The sequence below is a fragment of the Euprymna scolopes genome, chromosome 30 (genome assembly GCF_053919585.1).
Source record: "Euprymna scolopes isolate OS-2025 chromosome 30, ASM5391958v1, whole genome shotgun sequence".
Taxonomy (NCBI): Eukaryota; Metazoa; Mollusca; class Cephalopoda; order Sepiida; family Sepiolidae; genus Euprymna; species Euprymna scolopes.
Genome location: NC_136511.1, coordinates 38,650,162 through 38,674,328, shown reverse-complemented (window position 1 = coordinate 38,674,328; position 24,167 = coordinate 38,650,162). Strand labels below are relative to the sequence as shown.

General features: G+C 32.6%; 1 protein-coding gene across 4 annotated transcripts in view; it reads right to left on the bottom strand.

The window, feature by feature from the left end:
- The window catches only part of LOC145254751 (discoidin domain-containing receptor 2-like), a 546,415-nt gene that overhangs the window by 279,652 nt on the left and 242,596 nt on the right, over window positions 1–24,167 (bottom strand). The gene's annotated exons all lie outside the window — the stretch shown is intronic.

Genomic DNA, 24,167 nt, shown 5'->3' with positions numbered 1-24,167 from the left:
TGAAGTTGAGCACCTACCATAGAAGTAACGATAGAGCAGAAACAGACTCACAACATCTCTATGAGAAAGAGGAACAGAATGTGTATATTCATATTATTTGGATTTATCGCACTACTGTTCTCATCTTAAATGCCATTTTCACATCGTTTCAGTCAATGTAACCTTCGACCTTCTTCAGGTGTATCTTGTCGAACTCGGGAATGTTTCTGTCCACAATGACCCATGGTGCAGTGGCTAGAATACTTGGAAAAATCGATTGTAAAAGTGATATTCTACTGAAGGCTGAAGGTTCAATCCTCAGTGTGGGCAACTGAAAAATACAATTGTGAATTACTTAGGACCTCTAGTCAGTCATGGCTGATGGAACGAGAGCATGCTACTCCCGTGAAGTAAATAAAGGGTTCCGTTCGAAATTCCGTTCAAATTCCTTAGCTCGACAGAAACATTCCCAAGTTTGACAAGATACACCTGAAGAAGATCGAAAGTTACATCTACCGAAATGTTGTGAAAATCACACTCAAAATGAGAATAGTAGTCCGAAAAATGCAAACAATACGAATAATCAATCCTCATCGCAAAAATTCAGAAACGTCAGAACATATATATCATAAGCATGCAAAACAAACGTTAACATGATAATGCTAATCAATATCAGTTATTTAATGTGTTTCAGTCATTCAAATTGTACATCAAGAAATATAAACATTTGTACTAAAAGTTGTAGATAAAAATAAAATAATAGTAATAATTACAAATGATAAATATTTTATTAGAATCCCATTAGTGTCATTTTTTGACATAAAACATTATACTTAGACAGATATACAATATGTGCGCGCACGCACACACACACACACACACACACACACACACACACACACATGTAGACATCTAGCATATAAAATTATCATGTTGGATTTTAAAAGTCAGACTTAAAGAGCATTTAAGCTGATAAATATAAATGAATTTGCTTCTGACTAGCCAATTTTCATTTGTTATTGTTGCACCATGTTATTGGCATCATAATGTAAAAGATAGATATAATGTAGGATTTTAAAAGTTGTACCTAAATAGCATTTAAGCCTAGATATCAAATCCAATTTTCATTTGTTATTGTTGTACCATGTTATTGGCAATAAAAACACATTGTTACAATTTAGTTATTTTTTAAATTACTTAGTCTGGCCATCATATAACTGATAATACAGAAATAAATAATGACATTAATATAAAAATTAGTTTACATCAGTAACAAAAGAAATTTTAATAAACTTCATATAAATTTGATTTTTATTCATGTTTTTTTTTTTTTATAACCAAAAGTTAATATTTTTTTAAGACGACAATGTAAATCTGAAATTTGTGATGGAAAGAAATAATATAAGAAAAGATTTAAATTTCAATGTTGAAAAAGGTCATATGACATATTATTAATAAACTAGCGGGGGTACCCGGCGTTGCCCGAGTGTTTATTTCCGGGACGGGGGGGGGGATTTTAAAAAATGTTATGGTAGGTAAGTAGGAAGGATCAAACCCGGAGTCATGAGTAAAAGTAGGAAAATAAAGTGTGAAAAAAAACAAAAAAAAAACATCTGCAACGTTAACAGTTCAGCCACCAAGAAAAGTTCATTCCAGTTGTTTAGGAAAAAAAAAAAAAAAAAAAAAAAACGACTACGGTAGGTCGGCGCGAACGTGAAAATATAATGTGAATTGTCCAGCACGCTAACCACTACGCCACAGAGCACTGCAGCTTAGTTTAGTGATTTTAAATAACTTCACATGAAAGAACTACGAAGCCAAACCGGTGTTCTCTTCTCAACTGTTCCTTGTGAACGATCCCCAAACGGTGTTAAGTGGTGGCAGGGGAAGGAGGAATTTATTAGAGAGAAAATATTTTACCACTTCCATTGATCTTAACCGATTTTGGCCGTGACTTCTCAGCAGAAAAAGTATAGAAATCTAAGATTATCGAGGAATTTGAGAAATAATAAGCCTATAACACACCTCAGATATTGTTCTGCCGTTTGTGCATATTATATTTGCATGAAATATCTTGATTTTTAATCCTATTAATGTCAAAATCAGACGGGAAAAAATGAGTTCATTTTATTTATATAGACATGAAGTCTTCAGTCATAAGAATAACTTGATGAAATCGATTTTACAACTAATTTGAACAAAATTACACTTTGTGGACTACGGTTCTCATCTTGAGTGCGATTTTCATAACGTTTTCCTAATATAACCTTCGAGCTTCTTCGGGTGTATCTTGTCAAACTACAAGGACCCATGGTGTAATGGTTAGAGTACTTGGAAAAATCAATTGTAGAAGTAATATTTTCCTGAAGGTTGAAGGTTCAATTCTCAGTGTGGATAACCAAAAAAATACAATTGCGAATTACTTGGCACATCTACCTAGTCATGCTACTCCCATGAAGTAAATAAGTGGTTCCATTCGAAATTCTGTCCAAATTCCCGAGTTTGACAGAAAGTTTCCAGAGTTCGACAACATACACCTGAAGAAAGTTAGAGGTTACAGCGGCAGAAACATGAAAATCACACTCAAAATGAGAACAGTAATCCAATGATTACAAATAATACAAATAATCAATCCTCATCTAAAAAATTCAGAAATGTCAAAATTACACTTAATTATACGTCCACACACCCTTGAAAAGTTCATGAAAAATATTGAGATACCTTCCACAGGTATCCATAAGACAACCGAATACAAAACTTGTACTTTGTAGTTCCTTTCTGAAAATAACTATTACAGCAACCAATTTTTAATAATTGCATACAGCAATAACTATTCTAGCAACCAATTTTTAATAATTGCATAAAAAATAACTATTCTAGCAACCAATTTTTAATAATTGCATAAAAAATAACTATTCCAGCAACCAATTTTTAATGATTGCATAAAAATAACTATTCTAGCAACCAATTTTTAATAATTGCATAAAAAATAACTATTCCAGCAACCAATTTTTAATGATTGCATAAAAATAACTATTCTAGCAACCAATTTTTAATAATTGCATAAAAAATAACTATTCATGCAACCAATTTTTAATAATTGCATAAAAAATAACTATTCCAGCAACCAATTTTTAATGATTGCTAAAAAAAAAGCTCAAAATATAAGAGAGATAATTTTTATCTTATCTTAAATGTAAAATTATCTGTTATCGTCTTTCCATTAGTTATTTTTCTGTCTAATTCCTCCATAACCATTTTTTTTTAAATTAAACTAAAACGACATTAATAAATGCTGAACTATGTTGGATCATTAATAAATGCTGAACTATGTCGGATCATTAATAAATGCTGACAAATCTTATGTGAAAGAAGCTTTATTTATATCAGCATCATTTATCTTTTTTATTTCACTTATGCAAAAATATAAGAGACAAAAAAAAAAAAAGATGTGAATTTTCAAGTGACAACATGTGCATGAACAGGATTACAGATTATTACAAATAATTTTTTTAAGGGATAATTTTTTTTACATTTTGTTGTATTTTTTTTCTCCGAATGTGTAATGTTATACGTGCAATTTTCATGGGTGTTTGAAAAAATAAATAAATAAATAAAATAAAACAGAGAAAACTAAGCCACAATAAAAATAGTTAAATCTTTTCAATGAGTTGTTTGCAATAAATTTGCTTTGAATATTGTTTCACTATTAAATAACTTATAATAATGGTTCTTCAAGGGTGTGAGTTCCATATAGAAACGTTGATTTAATTTGAATAAAATAAAATAAGCATCAAGTGCGCTTGAAAGCCAAATAACAACGTAATATTAGGAAATAAGCAAATATTTTACTTGTTTGAAATTTATAACATAAAATATATTTCGGAGGTATACTCCATCCTCAGTATGTTGTTTTCTTTCTTTTTTTTCTTTTCTTTTTCCTTACCATGTTTTAAAGTTGGAGAAAGAAAAGTCTGTTTGTAAAGAGCCACGCGTTGTATCTGAGCGGTTGTAATTTGAACACCATGGCAAGGAGGAAGAAAAAAAAAAAAGAAGAAAACTACACACGCTAAGAATGAAGTATAACTCCAAAATATATTTATGTTATAAATTTCAAACAAGTAAAATATTTGTTTATTTTCCTAATATTACGTTGTGATTTGGCTTTCAAGCGCATTTGATGCGTATTTTATTTTACAATAATGGTTGTTATGTTTTATTATAATGGATATCATCTGCGTGTAACCAAAGCTACATTACTAAGTATTTGTTAGTATCCTTAATGAGCATTGTGTTGTAGTTATATCTTCTGTATTTTGTGAAGCAGAGCAGGACAAAATATGATATATTCATGAAGATGGAGAAGACGATAGTGTTGATTTAAATATGTTATTGACTGACCAAATTGATATACTGTTGTAGCCTTTCAGGCCGATCATAATCGAAACAAATATAGTGATATAGTTAACAAATAGTATATTAGCAAAAGTATGTTACAGAAGTACACATCTTGATTCTGGGGCCATAACTGCCATGAATCGCTACCTCATAACGTGTTATATATAATTATATTTATAGTCTCTGGGCAAGTTCATTATTCCTGGAATAGATATATCAGCTTATCCAATAACACATGCATTCTCCTAGCTGAGACTGTCTGGCTGGATCAAGCAAACATCTATTCATCAACAACCAGCGAATGGATAAAGTACAACTACTGAGCGATATAAAAAGAAAAAGGGGGGAAAAAAGTTGAATACATACGTAAGTTTATGGGAAAATAAGTTTTTCAATTATATTTTACTTTTTATTTTTACCAAACCTTTAATTTATGAAGCTCAATGTAACTACAGAGCATATACAAAGAAATGACAAAAGGCCTATATTACAAATTTCAAGATTTTTTCCATCTTACCATATTTTTCTTTAAGCATGTTAAAATGTACCTGACATCACCTGTTTCGTAGCGCAGAATCATTCATATAATTATTATCTCAATTTTTTTTTAATTCATTTCGCCCTTAACTCATCAGAAGAGTAAGAACTTTAAAAGAAAATAAAAGGAATATGGACATGATTACCAAATCCGAGAATTGGAAAAGAAGTTGCAATTGTGTTTTCTTTGGTTACGCCATCTTTGAATTTTACAGCTATTTTTAAGTTGAGGGTATGTCAAAAAATTGATATCATTTCTGATGTAACTCTTACAAAAAGCTGAACAGACTTAATGTTAATCAAGATAAAAAGATGTATTGCGCAAAAGATGACACACGTTAACTTGATGATTGGTGATCTTTGGATTGGCAACGTTTCTAGATTGCGAACTGATAGCACCTTTTTAATGCACCCATGTGTGTGTGTGTGTGTGTGTGCGCGCACGCGCGTGTGAAACTTTTAAAAATCAGTTGAATGAAAAACACAGAAATGAATAATCAAATAGTCTTGTAATGAGTTTTAGATGAAAAACAGAAATTATTGATTTTCAAACCTAAATTAAATCAGTAATGGTTATTATATATATATATATATATATATATATATATATATATATATATATATAACTGGGTTCTGCTTGTCTGAAAGAACCCCTGAGAAGTACTCGATTATAAAGAAAAATTAAAAATAAGAGGCTAAGTTTTTAAAATTGCATAGAACGTCAGAAAAACATTGGTACCGCTGGTTTCAAATCCAATACAGGCGGACCAGTTTATAGTTTTTCTGACATTCTGTAAATTTTTTTTCAAATTTACATAAGCAAAGAACTACATATAAAAATATCAGTAAAGAGTTGAAACAAGTGTATGCTTGTATAGTAAATAAAACTGAACTTTCCTGAAGATGAGCATTAAAATGTGTATGTTTTTTTAGTAAAGCAATATATTATAAACGTATTTATAGCTCTAGTATTGCACTATCGAGCTATCTAAATGAACTTTGTTTTATGTATATTTATATTATAATATCAAATTGGAAAATTTTATTTCAATAATAATAATAACCCAGTTTATATATATATATATATATATATATATATATATATATATATATATATATATATATATATATATATATATTCTGTAGATGCTGAAGGTTTATTTAAACCTTACTATAGGCAATAACTTAAGAATCACATAAAAATTAGCACTTCTACCTGGTCATGTGTAATATATAAATGTATTGCACATTATTTTAAATACATCATCCAGAATAAACATACTTTGTGTCAGTATGTGCATGCATCTAATATAGAAATTAAAGTATAATAATCCCCTATTTCTTTGACCGGAATAGTTTAAAATAAGTTATATTGAAAAGAAAATATGGTTTTGTTAGTGCCTCAAGTCGATCATTGATCCATGTTTAAAAAAAAAAAAAAAAAAAAGCAAAGATTTTACTTTGCAGTCGTTTTCACCGCTTTTTCTCTTTAGTATTTCTTTTCATAATTAGTCATCACTGGAGGAAGTGGGAGGACTTTTTACTCTCAAGATTACTACCACTGCCACTCGTATACACCGATAAAAAGATTTTCTTGTTTATTATGAAAAATGAAAAGAAAAAGTCCACCATCTTTTTTGCTATTTGATTATTCCAAATAGTCTTTCCATACTTTTGCTATGTTTCTAATTCTCTTCGATCTTAGAACCGTTCCTCTGCCTCCCCTCCGCATCGACCCTTCCCTTTTCTGCCCGAACCACTGAAGAGGCCAGCCAAGGGCATGTTACTCATCCAATTCATATTTCACTTAAACAAGACTTCATGAATAATGTATGAAGAAGAGGAGACACTTTTTAAGGTTTTGCTTCTTTTTATATACGGATCATTTAAGGATGGGAAGAAAGGCAAATGGTGGACACGCCTGTGAATGTACACAATTTGAACACTACATTATGGCGACGAGTCATTTTTATACAACAACATGAAAGAGACGCACGGGGCATAGCATGTGTTGTCAGTCAATCTATTATTATTATACTAAAATTGAGTAAATCAAAATTTGCTAACCCCCCCACTAACTAAAAATTTCTTTTCCAATATAGTGTAATCACACAAAATACATGCTAAAATATTCCTCAGTTTTAGGATTGAGTTATGTTTGAAAACAATGTCATGGTAATTGCTTTGGCTATCTATAATTTGGAAATACCTCGAGTGACTAATCTCTTACTGTTTATCTATCATTTTCACTCTCTCTCTATTAACAGTTAAAGCTAAAATAGAAAAAAAGATTTAAAAAATGAAAAGATTGTAATATTTGTAACAGTTCACTATGAATAGCATAAAAAGTAATACTATTTAAATCGTAATTTGATAAAGATAGATAGCAAGCAGAAAAGGGACTATTAAAGCTTTTGGACGGCCATTAGATTACTCCACAATGAATTTTATGGTGATTTTTAAGAATTAAGAAAAATTGTTTCATCTCCGAAAAGTTGATGATGATGATGATGATCGTTTGGGGGGGGGGGTCATAAAGCGTCTTTTTCTTTCAATCATATTTGCTTAAGTTTCAATGAAGTTATATTTCTAATCTATAAAGTGATCTTGTTGAATTTCCAAAGTCAGACCCAAATACCTATGCATCTGACATATATCAATACTTGATTTGGACTAGCTTATTTGATTTTGTTTTTCTTTTCTTCACACTATGCAATTAGAACGAATGTATAATATCAACGTTTGTCTATCTAAAGTTTATATATATATATATATATATATATATATATATATATATATATATATATATATATATATATATATATATACTTTAATAAAACAAAATACCTGCTAAAATATACTTTAATTCTGGGATTGAGATATGTTTGAAAAAGAAAATTAAATTTTAATCAAACAAGTCACCCATCTCTCTCTTAATTATGTATTTCTTTCGCCTCCTCACGCTCTATGTTGATTCAACCACTAACATTCATAAATGTCCCTGTGAGCATTTAAAGAAAAAGTGACTCACATTTTTCAACATAGCCATCTAATTTACATACGTGTGTCTATACACCACAAATACATACGCAAAATAGACCGCAAATTAATAAGTCTATTTACTTATATATAAGAACGAAGAATAACAATATACTATTAATACTACTACTACTAATAATAATAATAATAATAACAATACTACTAAGAATGGCAATACTAATACTACTACTACTACTACTAATAACAATAATACTAACAATACTACTAAGAATGGCAATACTAATTATACTACTACTACTACTAATAATAATAATAAATACTAATATTACTACTAATAATACTAACAATACTACTAAGAATAATAACACTAATTACTACTACTAATAATGCTAATTATACTACGACTAATAATAATGCTAATACTAATTATACTACTACGATTGCTACTACTACTAATAATAATAATACTAACAATATTACTAAGAATGGCAATACTACTACTACTACTACTAATAATAATAAATACTAATATTACTACTAATAATACTACTCATAATAATAATAGCAATAATAATAATACTAACAATACTACTAAGAATGATAATACTAATTACTACTAATAATAATGCTAATACTAATTATACTACTACGACTACTACTACTAATAATAATAATAAGTAAAAAAAAAAAAGATGAAAAGAACACCACATGAACCCACAAAAACTGAAGTTGCAAAAAAATCGTATCCCAATCAAAAAAAGGGACATCAAATTGGAATAAATCAAGACAGTGGTTATGACTCAACGGGTCATGAATATGTTTATTGATTAATTAAATCTTCCCAGTAGTTTGTTCGCATCTTACAATCACTTTGTGACAATTAGTTTTCAGTTAAATGAAATACGAAAGACAGTTTTCAAATTATGTTTTACTTACAAGCGTAACGTTGGTATGTTCTTAAATAAAGACTACTAAATTTATTACCTTATTTTCAGTTTTTGCGGAAACAAGTCAGTCTTTTTTTTTTTTTTTTTTTTTTTTACTTCTGATCAACGCCGAGTAAGTACAACTCGTATATTTATATGTACTTTTTTCCTTTTTAGAAGTATATTATTATTGTTACACACACACACACACACACACACACACACACACACACACACATATATAGGCAATCTGAGAGACGCATGTAAAAATAAAATTGCTGATGATTGGTGAGGAAAAGAACGATAAAAAAAAAAAACTAAAAAAAAAAAAACGGATTATGAAAAGCGAGAAAGATTTTTTTTTTTTCCGGAAAGATTTCAGAGTTGGCCTAATCCGACCCTTTATAAATATTCATGAACATTTATCACGATGCATATTTATGAATACATATGTGTTTGTGAAAAGACTTACCATAAATATTTTTATAATCCCTAAGCATACTGTTTTTCCCTCTTTCTCTCTAGAAAACGGCCTAAAATAATCTTTATTATTAAAAAGGAAATGCAGAAATCAATATACGTTGATCTGTAAACCATTTGCGGCAAGATATAAAAAAAAAAACATAAATCTGGAAGGGTTGCACTATAAATTACAGATATGTAAATTCTGGGTTGAATTATGAGAAATACAGCTCAAAAGTAGTGCCCCTGCCCCTCACCCCCACCTTCGGCAAGGAAAAAAAGAAAAGAAAAAAAAAAGCACTAAAATCTGAAAAGTGCTAACAGCAATCATTCATTTATGATTAATACACTCAGCTTGAATGATTTCCCAGCAGACGACAACATGGTCCTTTTCAAATTCAATGTGAACAAATACTTATTATAAACCGTCCTATAAATACTGAAACTTCGTCCATTCCGCGTTGCTTAACCAGAGTTTCAACAAGAACAAGCTAGATAAAAAAAAATTAATGGATTAACTTAATTTTATATACATAACATTACTTAAACACGCGCCATATATAGACATCATATCTAACCGATTATATTATATTCATAATTATTGTGAAAATAATCTACTTTCCCGGGCAACGCCGGGACACGGGTCAGCTAGTCGTGGATATATTTAATAATATATGTATTAATCCAGTGTGAAACGGCTTTAGCTAGTCAAACCCCACCACGAGACCCGCACGCGACTGATTCATGTATCAGGTGACTCACTCAGTACAAGACGATTTACCTTTTCAACGTTGTCAAAGATAAATAATAAAACGGATTCAGATATAATTTTCGGCCTGTTGACATTTGTAGGTATTTATCACACCATGGCATAATCACGTTTGGCACACCGGTTCCCGTCAGATAACCGAAGTTAAGCAATGATGAGCCTGGCCAGTACTAGATGGGTAACCATTTGGGACTTCAAGGTGCTGTACGTGCTCTCCGCTTATCTCGGCATTGTTTCCAGTCATCCTGGACTTCTTGCCACTGGATTCAAGCAGTGCCGATTCAGGAAAGGTGTGGTTGGAGATTGTGCAACCCTTGCCATACAATTACATGCGCATCTGTCCCTATAGGGGATATCCTGTGTCTTTCGAGACTGAACGGAGGCATCGAGGGGTGTGTGTGAGTGGGGGGGGGTCACACAGTTTACTTATTTAATTTGTGTGCGTGTGTGTGTGAATGAAAATTTCTTGAGTGAGAACACTATGAGCATGAATTTCAGCATGTTCTTAAAATTTGAAATGACAATGTTTTTTTGTTTTTTTTGTATTATTTGGATTCATTGGACTAATTTTCTCATCTTAAGTGTCATTTTCACAACGTTTCGGTCGACGTAACCTCCGACCTTCTTCAGGTATAACTTGTCGAACTCTATCCAGTTATGGCTGACGGAATGAAATCAATCAATTATTATAACGTTTTCAGTATTATAATAATAATTGATTGATTTCATATAAATTTTGATGAATTTGAAAGTGAAAGAATAGGTCAAAAAATTTTTTTAATTTTGGCTATCGGCCATTAATCTTAGCCATACCTCGGTTTCATCTCAACATTAAAACGAGTGTTAATGGCGGCAATAGAGTCGTTATGAACAAACTTTTGGAAAACATCACTTCTGCACTTTCACACCCTCTAACTATATCCTTTTTGTCTTATTTCTTACAAGCCCTTTCAGTAAATTTTTTTTCTTTATATACATGTACATGTATTGTTTCTTTATATACATGTACATGTATTGTTTCTTTATATACATGTACATGTATTGTTTCTTTATATACATGTACATGTATTGTTTCTTTATATACATGTACATGTATTGTTTGACTATTATTATGCTTATGCATATTAAGGCAATTAAAACATTTTCTAGCACTAAAAACAATGGGTGCTTCTTTACAACAGCGTGCCGTCCTCAGGGTTGGTAGACCAGAAAAAATATTTGAAGCCAGATCTTCAGGAAAAAAAGAGCCAAATTGATAATTATAGTAAAATTTTCACAAACAAAAAAGCCAAATTGAACATTTAAATTGCTAAAAGAAATAAACAGTGTGTGCATAAACATATAAAAATTTATATATTTTTCATTGTGCTTGTACAGATTGGTGATGTTCTAAACTGACGCATTTCAGGTGAAAACATTACGTACTTACGTGTCCTGTCTAAATTAGTATAAATTAACAAAATTAACAATTAGCAGAATCGAAAATCCTTTTAATTTTGTTTTAAATAAAGATCAAACATTCATTCTTATTTAAATAAATTAAAATTCTATTTAAATTTTATTCTAATAAATTAGTTCTACAAAAATATTAATTCTACAAAAAAAAAAACATTAATTCTACAAAATTTATTATTTTCTTATGTCCGTTTTTCATTATAACTAGTGGGTTACCCGGGTTGCCTGGGTGTGTTAAGGTGCTGTAGTAAGGAACCCCGGAAAAAAAAAAGTGGTAGTAGCGGGGGGGGGGGGGTCACAATACAACAGTAGGCATCCTGGGTGGAGACAGGTGTTAAAAAAAAAAAAAAGTGGTAGTAGGTAGGTAGGCTCAAACCCGTAACGCAAAGGAGAAAAAGAAGGTTAAAAAAAAACGTAACATCTTAGCTGATGCGCCCATGACAAAACCGGAATTTGCGAGCATTGGAATTAAGGCTAGTCAATCAAACAGAGATTATGACTTGTGAAAATGTCAACGAAAAAAGCGACTCCTCATTGTAGAAAACTTCCCAGTTGAGGGTGAAGGAATTAATGTTTTTGGCCAATTTTTCGATATTTGTCGTCTGAAAGATTGAGGTTTAAAACGATACCAGTTTCGTAACATTCCAACGAGTCTGTCAGAAGTTTTTGCGAGACATACAAACACATGCACACATTTTGCCTTTTATATATATACTAGCGGGGAGAGGGGGTACACGGCGTTACCCGGGTGTTTGGAGGTGTGTGTGTTAAAAAAAAACGTTAAAAGAAAAAAAAAATTTAGTAGGAAGGTAGGATTGAACCCTGAAGCCTTGACACAGAGGTGGAAACGAAAGAGGGAAAAAGCCAACCACCTAACCATCTCGGCCACGAGTGAGAGAAATTGATAAGAGTGTTAAGTTAAGGGTTATAAAATGAGTGAAAGAGGTTTCATTGACAGGTGGCCGCTTAATGAGGTCATCGCGGGAGCGTTACGATGATTTGGCAGTATTTTATTTACTGCAGGGCAGCTTTTTTGGGTTTGTTTACATTGTTTCAATGTGGGGTGGTTTTGGCTTCCTCAAGATGATGGTGGGGGAAAACCAGCTCCCCATTTAAAGGGGATTGTCCAAATTGAATAGCAATTGTCTGATATAAGGAGAAACTCCGCATTGATCAAAGCTGATAGCTTTTGGACGTTCCCGGTGATCACGCCAGGAACCATGTGTTAAGCTTAGATTCGCTTTTATTATACGAAAAAGCCCAATCCACATGCGGCAATTGAAAAATGTTGAATATTTAGCTTTTCAAAGTCGGGCAAATTAAATAGACAGGCGATCCCCGTTGTTAACTCGTAGATATTACGATTTACATGTGATATAAAAAGTTTTAAGAAGGAGTGAGCTGACCGATCGCTTCTCGGAAAAAGCCTTTCTCGGACATACACAAAAATGCACACACACAAACATTTTTGCTTTTATATATATAGATAGACTATTTTTCCACTGAACCATTTTTCGTAATTTTTTAAATGTATATTAAGCAAAGTAATATATATATATATATATATATATATATATATATATATATATATATATATATATATATATATATATATATATATATTTTGTTTGGCTTGTTGTCGGAAAGCATGACGTTATTACATACAAACTATTTGTCGGCGACAATTTCACATACGATAATCGTTTTCAGAATACCCGAAAACTTTAAAGTGCCGTCAAAAACAAATTTTGTTAATTTATACTAATTTCAACAGGTCATGTAAATATGTAATAATGTTTCCACCTGAAATGCGGCAGTTTAAAACACCACCAATCTACACAAACACAATGAAAAAACATGTTTATATTTTTGTACACACTCCTTGTTATTTCCTTTTAACAATTTAAATGTTCAATTTGGCCTTTTTTGTTTGTGAAAATTTGGCTACAATTATCAATTTGGCTTTTTTTTTCTGAAAGATTTGGCTTCAAATATTTTTATGGTCTGCCAACCCTGAGGACGACATGCTATTGTAAAGAAGCACCAAAAAATGTTTAGTCATCAGACTTTGTTAAAATGTACCAGCAAAAAAAGAAAAAAGAGGAAAAGATTTTTTTTTTTTTTTTTAAATTAAAATTCGTCAAGAGAGAAAGAAAGAGAACACGAGATGTGGAAGATGAAGAAAAGAACAATAGTGTTTTAGGAGAGTATTTATTTTTTTTTTAATATAATGAACTTCTTTTATACAATGAACTTTCTCCTTCAAAAAGGTGGCGGGGGTAGTGGTGAAAGTGGTAAAGGGAGGTAAAAACAGAAATCCTATGTGAAATTGATAAAACCATTTTTTTTTTTTCAACTATAACGACTGGGGATAAAGAAAAGAAAACCTTTTAGAAAAATGTCAGGATTTGTTGTGAAACTCTTTAGAGGAAATTTTCTTGTTATGGTGACTGAATGGGTGAATGTAATAACGCGACTCTTTATTTGGTGGAGACGACGAAATGAATGCAGGCGGGAACGACGAAACACAACCACAAATTCAAAGAGATGACCTCAAATGGATCGCAGGGTAGAAAACGCGTTACAGCTTTGCAATCAGAACAAACAATTGCGGTGACATTGACAACAATGCCCATAAACCATTTATCGCAACCGAATACTTTGCAATTTACTTGTTTTATGGAAGAAAAAACACGTTTTAATTCAGATTTACAGTTTGAGATTTAATCTTATTACATAAATATATTGTAGTAAATGTACGTCTATCACTTTCATCCTCTCTCGCCCACTGTACCTTGTTGGAGCCACCCTCCCAATCGCCTTTGTCTTAAGATTGCATCTCTCCCTTAAATCACCCCTCTCCCTGTTCATTAACAAAGATAATAAAGAGAGTACATAAAAAAATCAGTCCATTGTAAACAAAATGGAATATCAACGCATGCATTTAAGCGGTAGTTTGAGAAGAAAAGATTATATATATATGTATAAGTTATGAAAATATGTGGCAAGTAAGCTACACAAAATCTTCCACATTTCAACCCCATGTAACGTGGCCGTTACACTTTCTTTAGTAATTCATAAAAATAAAATAAAACTGGAAATAAATAAAAGGTTTTACTACCGTTACTTTCCCGTTTCGACACCATCTTTCTTCTTCCTCTGACCGCATGCCGACCACACCCATTTCTTATACGTCCACCTTTTCCGACTGTCCTTCTTCTCGCGCACACTTCCTAATTTGCATATGTGCGTTTTTTTCGGCTACTACTGCTGCTAATCTCTTTGCAGCCAGCCATTCTTCGCTGCTGCTGATATTTTCCTACGTGCTCATATGCACTGTGTTACATGCATAGGGGATCGTTAGACTGAAATGTTATTCCCGACTGGGGTGGAAACACAAAAGATTCTGTGTAGTTTAATTGCTATATATTTTCATAACTACTCATGTATTGAGCACTGTTGAAATAAATAAAACTAATACAGAAAATATATCCCTTTTATAACTTTTTATAATAAAATATATCTTTTTATAACATTCCAATGCAATAATATAAATTGTATCTATGATCAATGGGTGACACAACCTCCCCCCCCCCCCGCTTTTCAAACTTATATAGATTTGTGTCAACTGAATAACATGATCGTTTTCACCATCACCATCTTATTTAAAGCGATTCGTTAATCTATATATATAAAAGCGAAAATGTATGTATGTATGTGTGTTTGTATGTCTCGCAAAAACTTTCGACAGAGGCAACGGATTTTCACGAGATTGATATAATTTTGAAGCCCGACATCTTGGACGACAAATATCGAAAAATTGGCCAAAAACATTAGTTCCTTCACCCTAAACTGGATCCTTTTCTACAAGGAGGGGTGCTGAAAAAACCGTTCCTTCATTTTCTCTCCTCCTGCTACTACAACAATGACGTCATGTTTGACCTAGAAAACATTGACGTTAGTTTAAACCACCAGCAAGTGTTTTTAAAGGTTTAATTTTATCCGATCTCAATTGTATGTCTCTTTGGTGTAGGGGTAACGTGTCAGGCTTTTTTTTCTGCCTTAGCCTCGATGCTTCAGGTTTGAGCCTACCTTCCTACCTAAACTTTTTTTCCTCTTTTACACCTTTTTTTTTCCTTTTTGGTTTGTATTGTTTTTTCCAATTTTTTTTAACATCATGTTTTTTTTTTTATAATATTAAAACAGAGCCTACATACACACCTCCAAACACCCGGGCAACGCCGGGTACCCCCGCTAGTTCCATATAAAACTAAAACCCAACAAAATTGCTAGCACCATAGGTTGCCTCGCAGACGTTACACAGGTTCGTCGTCTCTTGATGAATAAGAGGTTTGCTTTTTCTGCTTTTTTTTTAAAACAAGAAAGTCGCCAACCTAACAGGTCCCGCACTTTTAACTAGGCTTCAACCGCTGTCCTATCAACGTTTTACAAGTATTTTAATGGTAAGTGCTCCAACGAACTACAAGTTCTTGTACCCCCTCGACGTAAATACCTCCCCCACAAACACGACAAGCAGCAAAATCCCACCCCTACACAGTAGAAATCCATAGATGCCATAAAGCCTTCTACTCTAATAGTTTCTTCCCTAGGACTACTAGACTTTGGAATTCCTTTCTGGGTTCCTGCTTCTCTGATCGTACCGACATGCAGAAGTTCAAGTGTAATGTAAACAGACATATTACAGCTCAACTCCCTACATAGTACTCCTGCAAATTATGTCCTAAATAGTAGCTTCTACATCAAAGTGGCACTGTGCTTTGGTTTGGGGTGAAAATGCATTAAAAAAAAAAAAAAAAAAAAAAGCAGAGGCATGAATGAGTTTCAAGTCATTTATAAAGAAAGTGGTTTTGGTAACACAAGATGGAATTTAATCAAAAATCCACTTACAAAAGGGGACATTTTTTTTGTTTGGCTTAGATATTCTGGGTCAACACCGATTCAAATTGAAGTTGAAATACTTTCAAAAGGCTTTTTTCGCATTAAAGAGGAGGAGGAGGATAGGGCAGTTTGAGGTCGGATTTCATTTCATATTTCCTCCCATAACTTCACACTATCACCGCCTCCTCCACAGTTTGCTCAAACCTGAAACGGCCATAAAAAGTAGCTCATCAGCTCCACTGAACAGAGGGTGAGGTTCCTCTTTCATCTCATTTTTTTTTTTTTTTTTCCCCAGTTACAGAAATCAACGAGCACACTACAAAGACGGACAACTTTGTTCTTCTTCTATGGCGACGATTAGATAAGTAAAATTCCTGCTTATCATCGTTTATGAAGTCGAATCTTCCCGGCTTTGTTCACGGACACTAGCAAAGTATATCTCACTTTTATTGAAGAATTGATAAAAAAAAACAAACAAACAAAAAAAACGAACATTAATCACACCTCATCCCCGTCACCACGCCTCCAGAAACAACTTTTATGCCTCTTGAAATAGAAATCTAAGAAAATAAGGTCCCCCCCCTGAAAAATATTTGGATGTCGATATGAAATAAGCAACCATTCACCGTCAGACATTTTGATTTTAGAATATATAGACAAAAGTCCAAACTATATAAATAAATAAAAGGAATTTAAGGAAAAGTGCTTGCTTGACCCATGTAAATTACACGTGGATAAATACTAATAAATCTAATCTATAAAGTTATCTTGTCGGATTTGCATTTTAAAGTCAGACCAAAGTAGCATTTATGTTAGCAAATCAAACTAGCCAATTTTCATTTGTTGTTATTGTACTGTTATTGACAATATAATAACGTATTTAAAATAAAATTATCTAGCCGTGACCTAAATAGCAATGACATATCGATACTAGATTCGGATTAGCCTATTTTCTCGTTTCCACACTCCACCTTTATTATTGTCAAGAATGTTTTATTTGGCTCCAGTTATTTATTTATTTATTTTTTTATATTTTTTGAAAATACTGATTTATTTGGCTCCAGTTATTTTTTTTTTTTTTTATTTTATTTTTGAAAATACTGATTTATTTGGCTCCAGTTGTTTTTTTAAATTTATTTTTATATTTTTGAAAATACTGATTTATTTGGCTCCAGTTATATGTTTGTTTGCTTTTTTTTTATGTATTTATTTTTATATTTTTGAAAATACTGATTTATACTAAGAAAACTAACTTAAATTTATGAAGACATTTCCCTTTATGAAGACTGTTGGAACAGATTGAAGTGAAGTTATGTGCAATTACACTGTTTTCTCCCCCCGAGTTCATCAATATATATATTGTGAGAGCTCAACCATGTTCCACTGTTTCGTACTTCTATATTAATTATAAATTATTTGTTCTATACTGAATTAATCGATTGACGCCAAATACGAAAACGGTTTTTCTTTTATAAATACCTGTTTCAGACTGCGAAATTTAACTTAGGACATTTGTGATGATCTTTCCTGCTAGCCACTGCTTCCAAATTTCCATCAAAATTCTCCAGCTCACATCTCATGGCCTTAAGACAGTATTCACGTGCTGAGCTGCAACTAAGATTTTCATTTTATTCTTAATTCAGTGCAAATCATCATTTCTTCCACGATCTTCAGCTTTCAAACTCACCAAACATACACAGAAACAAGTATCCATTGCTCTGTTTGATATTGGCAAGCGACCCTGAGAAGAGAAATGTTCGATGGGTTGCATACACACGGATAGATTCCATGTGAGTAATGCCAGACTTTCCACCATTGTCTATTGGAATGCATAATTTGACCCAGAAGTATGTGAGAGGATATCGATCAAAGGATTAAAACAATAGACAATAGGAGATATTAAACATTCCAATGGGAAAAGAATGTTTATATAAATCGTCACAAAGAGAAAGCGGGGCAGTCGGCAAGAGAGAAGCAAGCTTGACACATTTCTTTACCGCCAACATCTGATCTAACCATACACAAACTCCACGTGTCTTCAGAGATGTCAAAACACCAGCAATAACTTATAATCCAAAGCTGATTTGTCGGTGTGAAATAAAAACAATATATTTTTATAGATCAACTGTGTTGTGTTTTACTCGCCGTGAGTGTGTATATATCTTAGACCAGCAACAAAAGTAGATGTAAACAATTATATAGACTGATCAAATGCATTTTGAACAACCGACCGTAATGAATACATTAAATACTTTAAATGATTGTAAAATGAAAACTATTTACAAGAAAATATGAATTTTACTCTGAATAATGTAAGTTATGCCTGTATAGAAATGACATCTTAGATATTGACTGAGCAATGCCGAAAGATGTGCTGGTCGATGATTATTGTGATCGTTATTAATATTTGTAGAACGTCAGAAAGAATGTAATCCTAACAAAATAATATGTACAGATAAAATTATTTATTTTAAAATGTTTTAATAGAAAGGAATGTTAATTTTCATAACTAGCACAAGCAAAAATATTAACTTACTGAAAAAGAATGTTAGAACATAAACAAAATTATGTAATGAAACAGCTTGGAAATACACGTATCAGTTAGTCAAAAGTTGAGAGTCAGAGTTAACAGACCCAGTTGGTAGTCAGAGGGATGGTTCAGGGATTGTAATAGCTCCGAGTAGGGGAAAATGTTGACACTAAAAATCCAGTCAGCGTTGCAGCTTTTCAATGGGGGGAAACATCCAGAATAAAGCTGCTGTAAATACTACCAAGGATTTGAGTCGTACGAATCTTCGTTTGCAGCTTTTCCAATGATCTGTCAAACCAAAGATGGATAAGCTATGTTTCTCCATTAGTTGGCCGATGTAAAACCCTAAGAGACTATTATTTGTTCCTTAATGATATAATGGTTATGTCCTGTTTAGACGATCAATAGACACATTCATATGTAGACGATCAAACATATGTAGACGTCAATAAAAATCATATATTACTCCCCCACCACCAATAATATTACAAATGATCTGATGATGATTATGATGATGATGCTTATACCAAGATCCTTTTCACGAAATATGCCGTTTTAATTAAGATTCAAATTTCCATTTAAAGCTTGTGTGCTGAAAAATAACGTTTACGGAAATTCCTTTCACGCATCGTCTGCTTTTATGGATTGCTAAGTGAACGTGTCAAACGTGGTGCAAAGTAATTAGAGATTTGGATTTATTTGTATTTAGAAATTAATTTATCAAAATTAATCCCTCATTTTATCTGGCAGAAGTTTTTTCCGATTTTACTGAATTGCTTTACAGAAACAATAAAAATGAAAGCAGGGCTGCTGTTATTATAATAATAATGATAATAATAATAATAATAATATTATTATTTGATGTGAGTTGATCAACGTTTCTAAGGCGGGTTTTCCATATACGTTACATGTCAATTGTGAAATTGCCCATTTCATGAAGTGGACCAGACAAGACAGACGGTATATAATTGACTGCGAAATTTGCCATATAGTTCATTAATTCTCAAATAAGTTTTCTTCACACTACCAAATTCAAACGGTCACTATTCAAATGGGCGTCCTGAATAATTTCTTTGGCTGATTCTTTAGTTACCATATATTTTCTATTGTTCTTTTTAACCTTTTCTTTTCCATTGAAAGAAGTAATCTGAAAGTTATTTGAACACTTCATGAAATGGGCAAATGACCAGTTCACTTCATAAAATGGGCAAATGACCGGTCCACTTCATAAAATGGGAAAATGAGCAGTTCATTTCATATAATGGGCAAATGACCAGTTCACTTCATAAAATGGGCAAATGACCAGTTCACTTCATATAATGGGCTAATGGCCAGTTCACTTCATAAAATGGGCAAATGACCAGTCCACTTCATATAATGGGCAAATGACCAGTCCACTTCATATAATGGAAAAATGACCAGTTCACTTCATATAATGGAAAAATGACCAGTTCACTTCATAAAATGGGCAAATGACCAGTTCACTTCAGAAAATGGGCAAATGACCAGTTCACTTCAGAAAATGGGCAAAGGACCAGTTCACTTCAGAAAATGGGCAAAGGACCAGTTCACTTCAGAAAATGGGCAAAGGACCAGTTCACTTCAGAAAATGGGCAAAGGACCAGTTCACTTCAGAAAATGGGCAGAGGACCAGTTCACTTCAGAAAATGGGCAGAGGACCAGTTCACTTCAGAAAATGGGCAAAGGACCAGTTCACTTCAGAAAATGGGCAAAGGACCAGTTCACTTCAGAAAATGGGCAAAGGACCGGTCCACTTCATAAAATGGGAAAATGAGCAGTTCACTTCATATAATGGGCAAATGACCAGTTCACTTCATAAAATGGGCAAATGACCAGTCCACTTCATATAATGGGCAAATGACCAGTCCACTTCATATAATGGAAAAATGACCAGTTCACTTCAGAAAATGGGTAAATGACCAGTTCACGTCATAAAATGGGCAAATGACCAGTTCACTTCATAAAATGGGCAAATGACCAGTTCACTTCATAAAATGGGTAAATGACCAGTTCACTTCATATAATGGGCAAATGACCAGTTCACTTCATAAAATGGGAAAATGACCAGTTCACTTCATAAAATGGGAAAATGACCAGTTCACTTCATAAAATGGGCAATGACCAGTTCACTTCAGAAAATGGGTAAATGACCAGTTCACTTCAGAAAATGGGTAAATGACCAGTTCACTTCAGAAAATGGGCAAATGACCAGTTCACTTCAGAAAATGGGCAAATGACCAGTTCACTTCATAAAATGGGCAAATGACCAGTTCACTTCATAAAATGGGCAAATGACCAGTTCACTTCATATAATGGGCAAATGGCCAGTTCACTTCATATAATGGGCAAATGGCCAGTTCACTTCATATAATGGGCAAATGGCCAGTTCACTTCATAAAATGGGTAAATGACCAGTTCACTTCATAATAAGGGAAAATGACCAGTTCACTTCAGAAAATGGGAAAATGACCAGTTCACTTCAGAAAATGGGAAAATGACCAGTTCACTTCATAAAATGGGAAAATGACCAGTTCACTTCATAAAATGGGCAAATGACCAGTTCACTTCATAAAATGGGCAAATGACCAGTTCACTTCATAAAATGGGTAAATGACCAGTTCACTTCATATAATGGGCAAATGACCAGTTCACTTCATATAATGGGAAAATGACCAGTTCACTTCATAAAATGGGCAATGACCAGTTCACTTCAGAAAATGGGCAAATGACCAGTTCACTTCAGAAAATGGGCAAATGACCAGTTCACTTCAGAAAATGGGCAAATGACCAGTTCACTTCAGAAAATGGGCAAATGACCAGTTCACTTCATAAAATGGGCAAATGACCAGTTCACTTCATATAATGGGCAAATGGCCAGTTCACTTCATATAATGGGCAAATGGCCAGTTCACTTCATAAAATGGGTAAATGACCAGTTCACTTCATAATAAGGGAAAATGACCAGTTCACTTCATATAATGGGCAAATGGCCAGTTCACTTCATAAAATGGGAAAATGACCAGTTCACTTCATAAAATGGGAAAATGACCAGTTCACTTCATAAAATGGGAAAATGACCAGTTCACTTCATAAAATTGGCAAATGACCAGTTCACTTCATAAATTGGCAATTTCACAATTGGCGTTAACATATATTTTAACGCTTTACCACCAAATTGTACTTTCAAGTTTCCTTTAAAAAAAAAAAAAAGCAATATTTCTTACTCTTATGGTTTCTCAGCTCAACTGGTCTTCAAAGTACAGATCTATGCATGGTTCAACAAATGAATGAGTGGTTTGTTTATGTTCGTGCATTAGTTGCATGGTTATTTCCATCACATGTGGGTTTTATTATTTAAAAAAAAAATATTTATTGCATGAAAAAATAGGTAAAGGGTTAATAAGATAAAATACATTTGAAAATATATTTAAGTTCTGTGATCGACGTATATGATTGAAGGAAATCTTTGTTTTTATTGTTCTAATAAACCATAATTTCTAATTAACTGAACAATTCACTCATCTCTACAAAATAAGTGAATTCGATCTGTCATCATCAGTCAGTGTTCAGTCAGCACAGATCACAACAAATGACTGCCTGTTGTTCATTGCATTAGCAGATTGGTACCAGCACTCAATTTGTAAGACCACTTGGGCCGCATTTTGCATAAAGCACTCAGAATTTCCAAATCGTCCAAATCCATCCAAGTATACAGCAACAACATAGAAGCTGACAAAATTAAAAAAATAAAAATAAAGAAAGCTGATAGTAAACATTCCTTTCTATTCCTTCTCCTACTGGTATGAATTCATCTTTGGCAGATGAAGTCAGATGTTCCTTCAAGGAGGAAGTTTCTAGAAAATATTAAATTTGCAAGCAGCCTCCTGTTGTATCTATATCTTGGTCAAGGGAAACACTTTTAAGAATATTAGTTTTTGCATGTTTTATGAGGAAGTGACACCATTGTTCTCTTACAAGCAATGCTGATATTCCCAAATGGCCACCCATCTGGTACTAACCAGGCTAAATGTGGCTTAACTTTTTTTGATCTAATGAAAACTTGTGTGTCAACATAACTATGGTGTGTATATTTCTATTAGGTTGGTGCAAAAATAATGTAGTTTATATATATATATATATATATATATATATATATATATATATATATATATATATATATATATATATATATAGTTGAACGTCAAAAAACGACATTATTTTTACACCAACCTAATATGTTTACAAAGTTAGGTATATTCATATTTTTGTACAAGATTAAAATCTAAACTAATTGACCTATCATAAACTTTGGAACACAACTACTAGGCGTTAACAGATCCAAATGTGGGCTATATTTAGTTTCATTTTTATTCAAAGCGTGTATACCTCTGACTTGTTTTTGTGACGTCATAAAACTAGGTATTGGACATCAATTAATAAATACTCTACAACTTTCAATTTGTTCTTAAGACTTCTTAAGCTTCAGCCTTGAATTTTCAACATTTTCTAGAATTAAAATCATGTAGTGGATTTTGATCCGAAATAGAATAAGGGTTCAAAAGATGAAGTTTAGCAGCATTATTTTTTATTTTAATTCTTGTAAGGGGGCCTAGCAATTCGGCAAAACTGCTCCGCTTCAGGAATTGATTTTACTTCTACTGAGACGGGTAATCTTGTTGAAAATATATAGGGGGGAAAAAAAACAAATACGAAACAAACGTTGATTAACTCGACTTTAATAATAATAGAAGATTAGTCGTCGCCGTCATCATCATAACACACTTTATTTAAATGTGCTTTTGATATTGTTTAATTTGCAATGTCCGTTCATGAAGTAGGCAGAAAATATGCATCCAATTTGAGGTTTATTTACTTGCAATGCATTCCACAACAATGGTTGTCATAGAAACCAGGCATTGTTTGCATAGGAAAGGTGGATGCAATGCTGTATCACATGGCGAGCAACACTTGAGTCATGCCACGAGATTGATCAATACGCGATGCACAAAAGAGGAAAAGAATGATCCGGGATCATGTGAGCAAAGCTTAATGACCTATCAAACAAACAAAACGAAAATAGATGGACATTGCAAAAGTTTTATTTTCGCGTGCGCGCGTGTGCGTGTGTGTGTGTGTGATATTTACCTTTAATCATTCCAAACAAGGCGTGCTACCACTGGAATATAAAAGG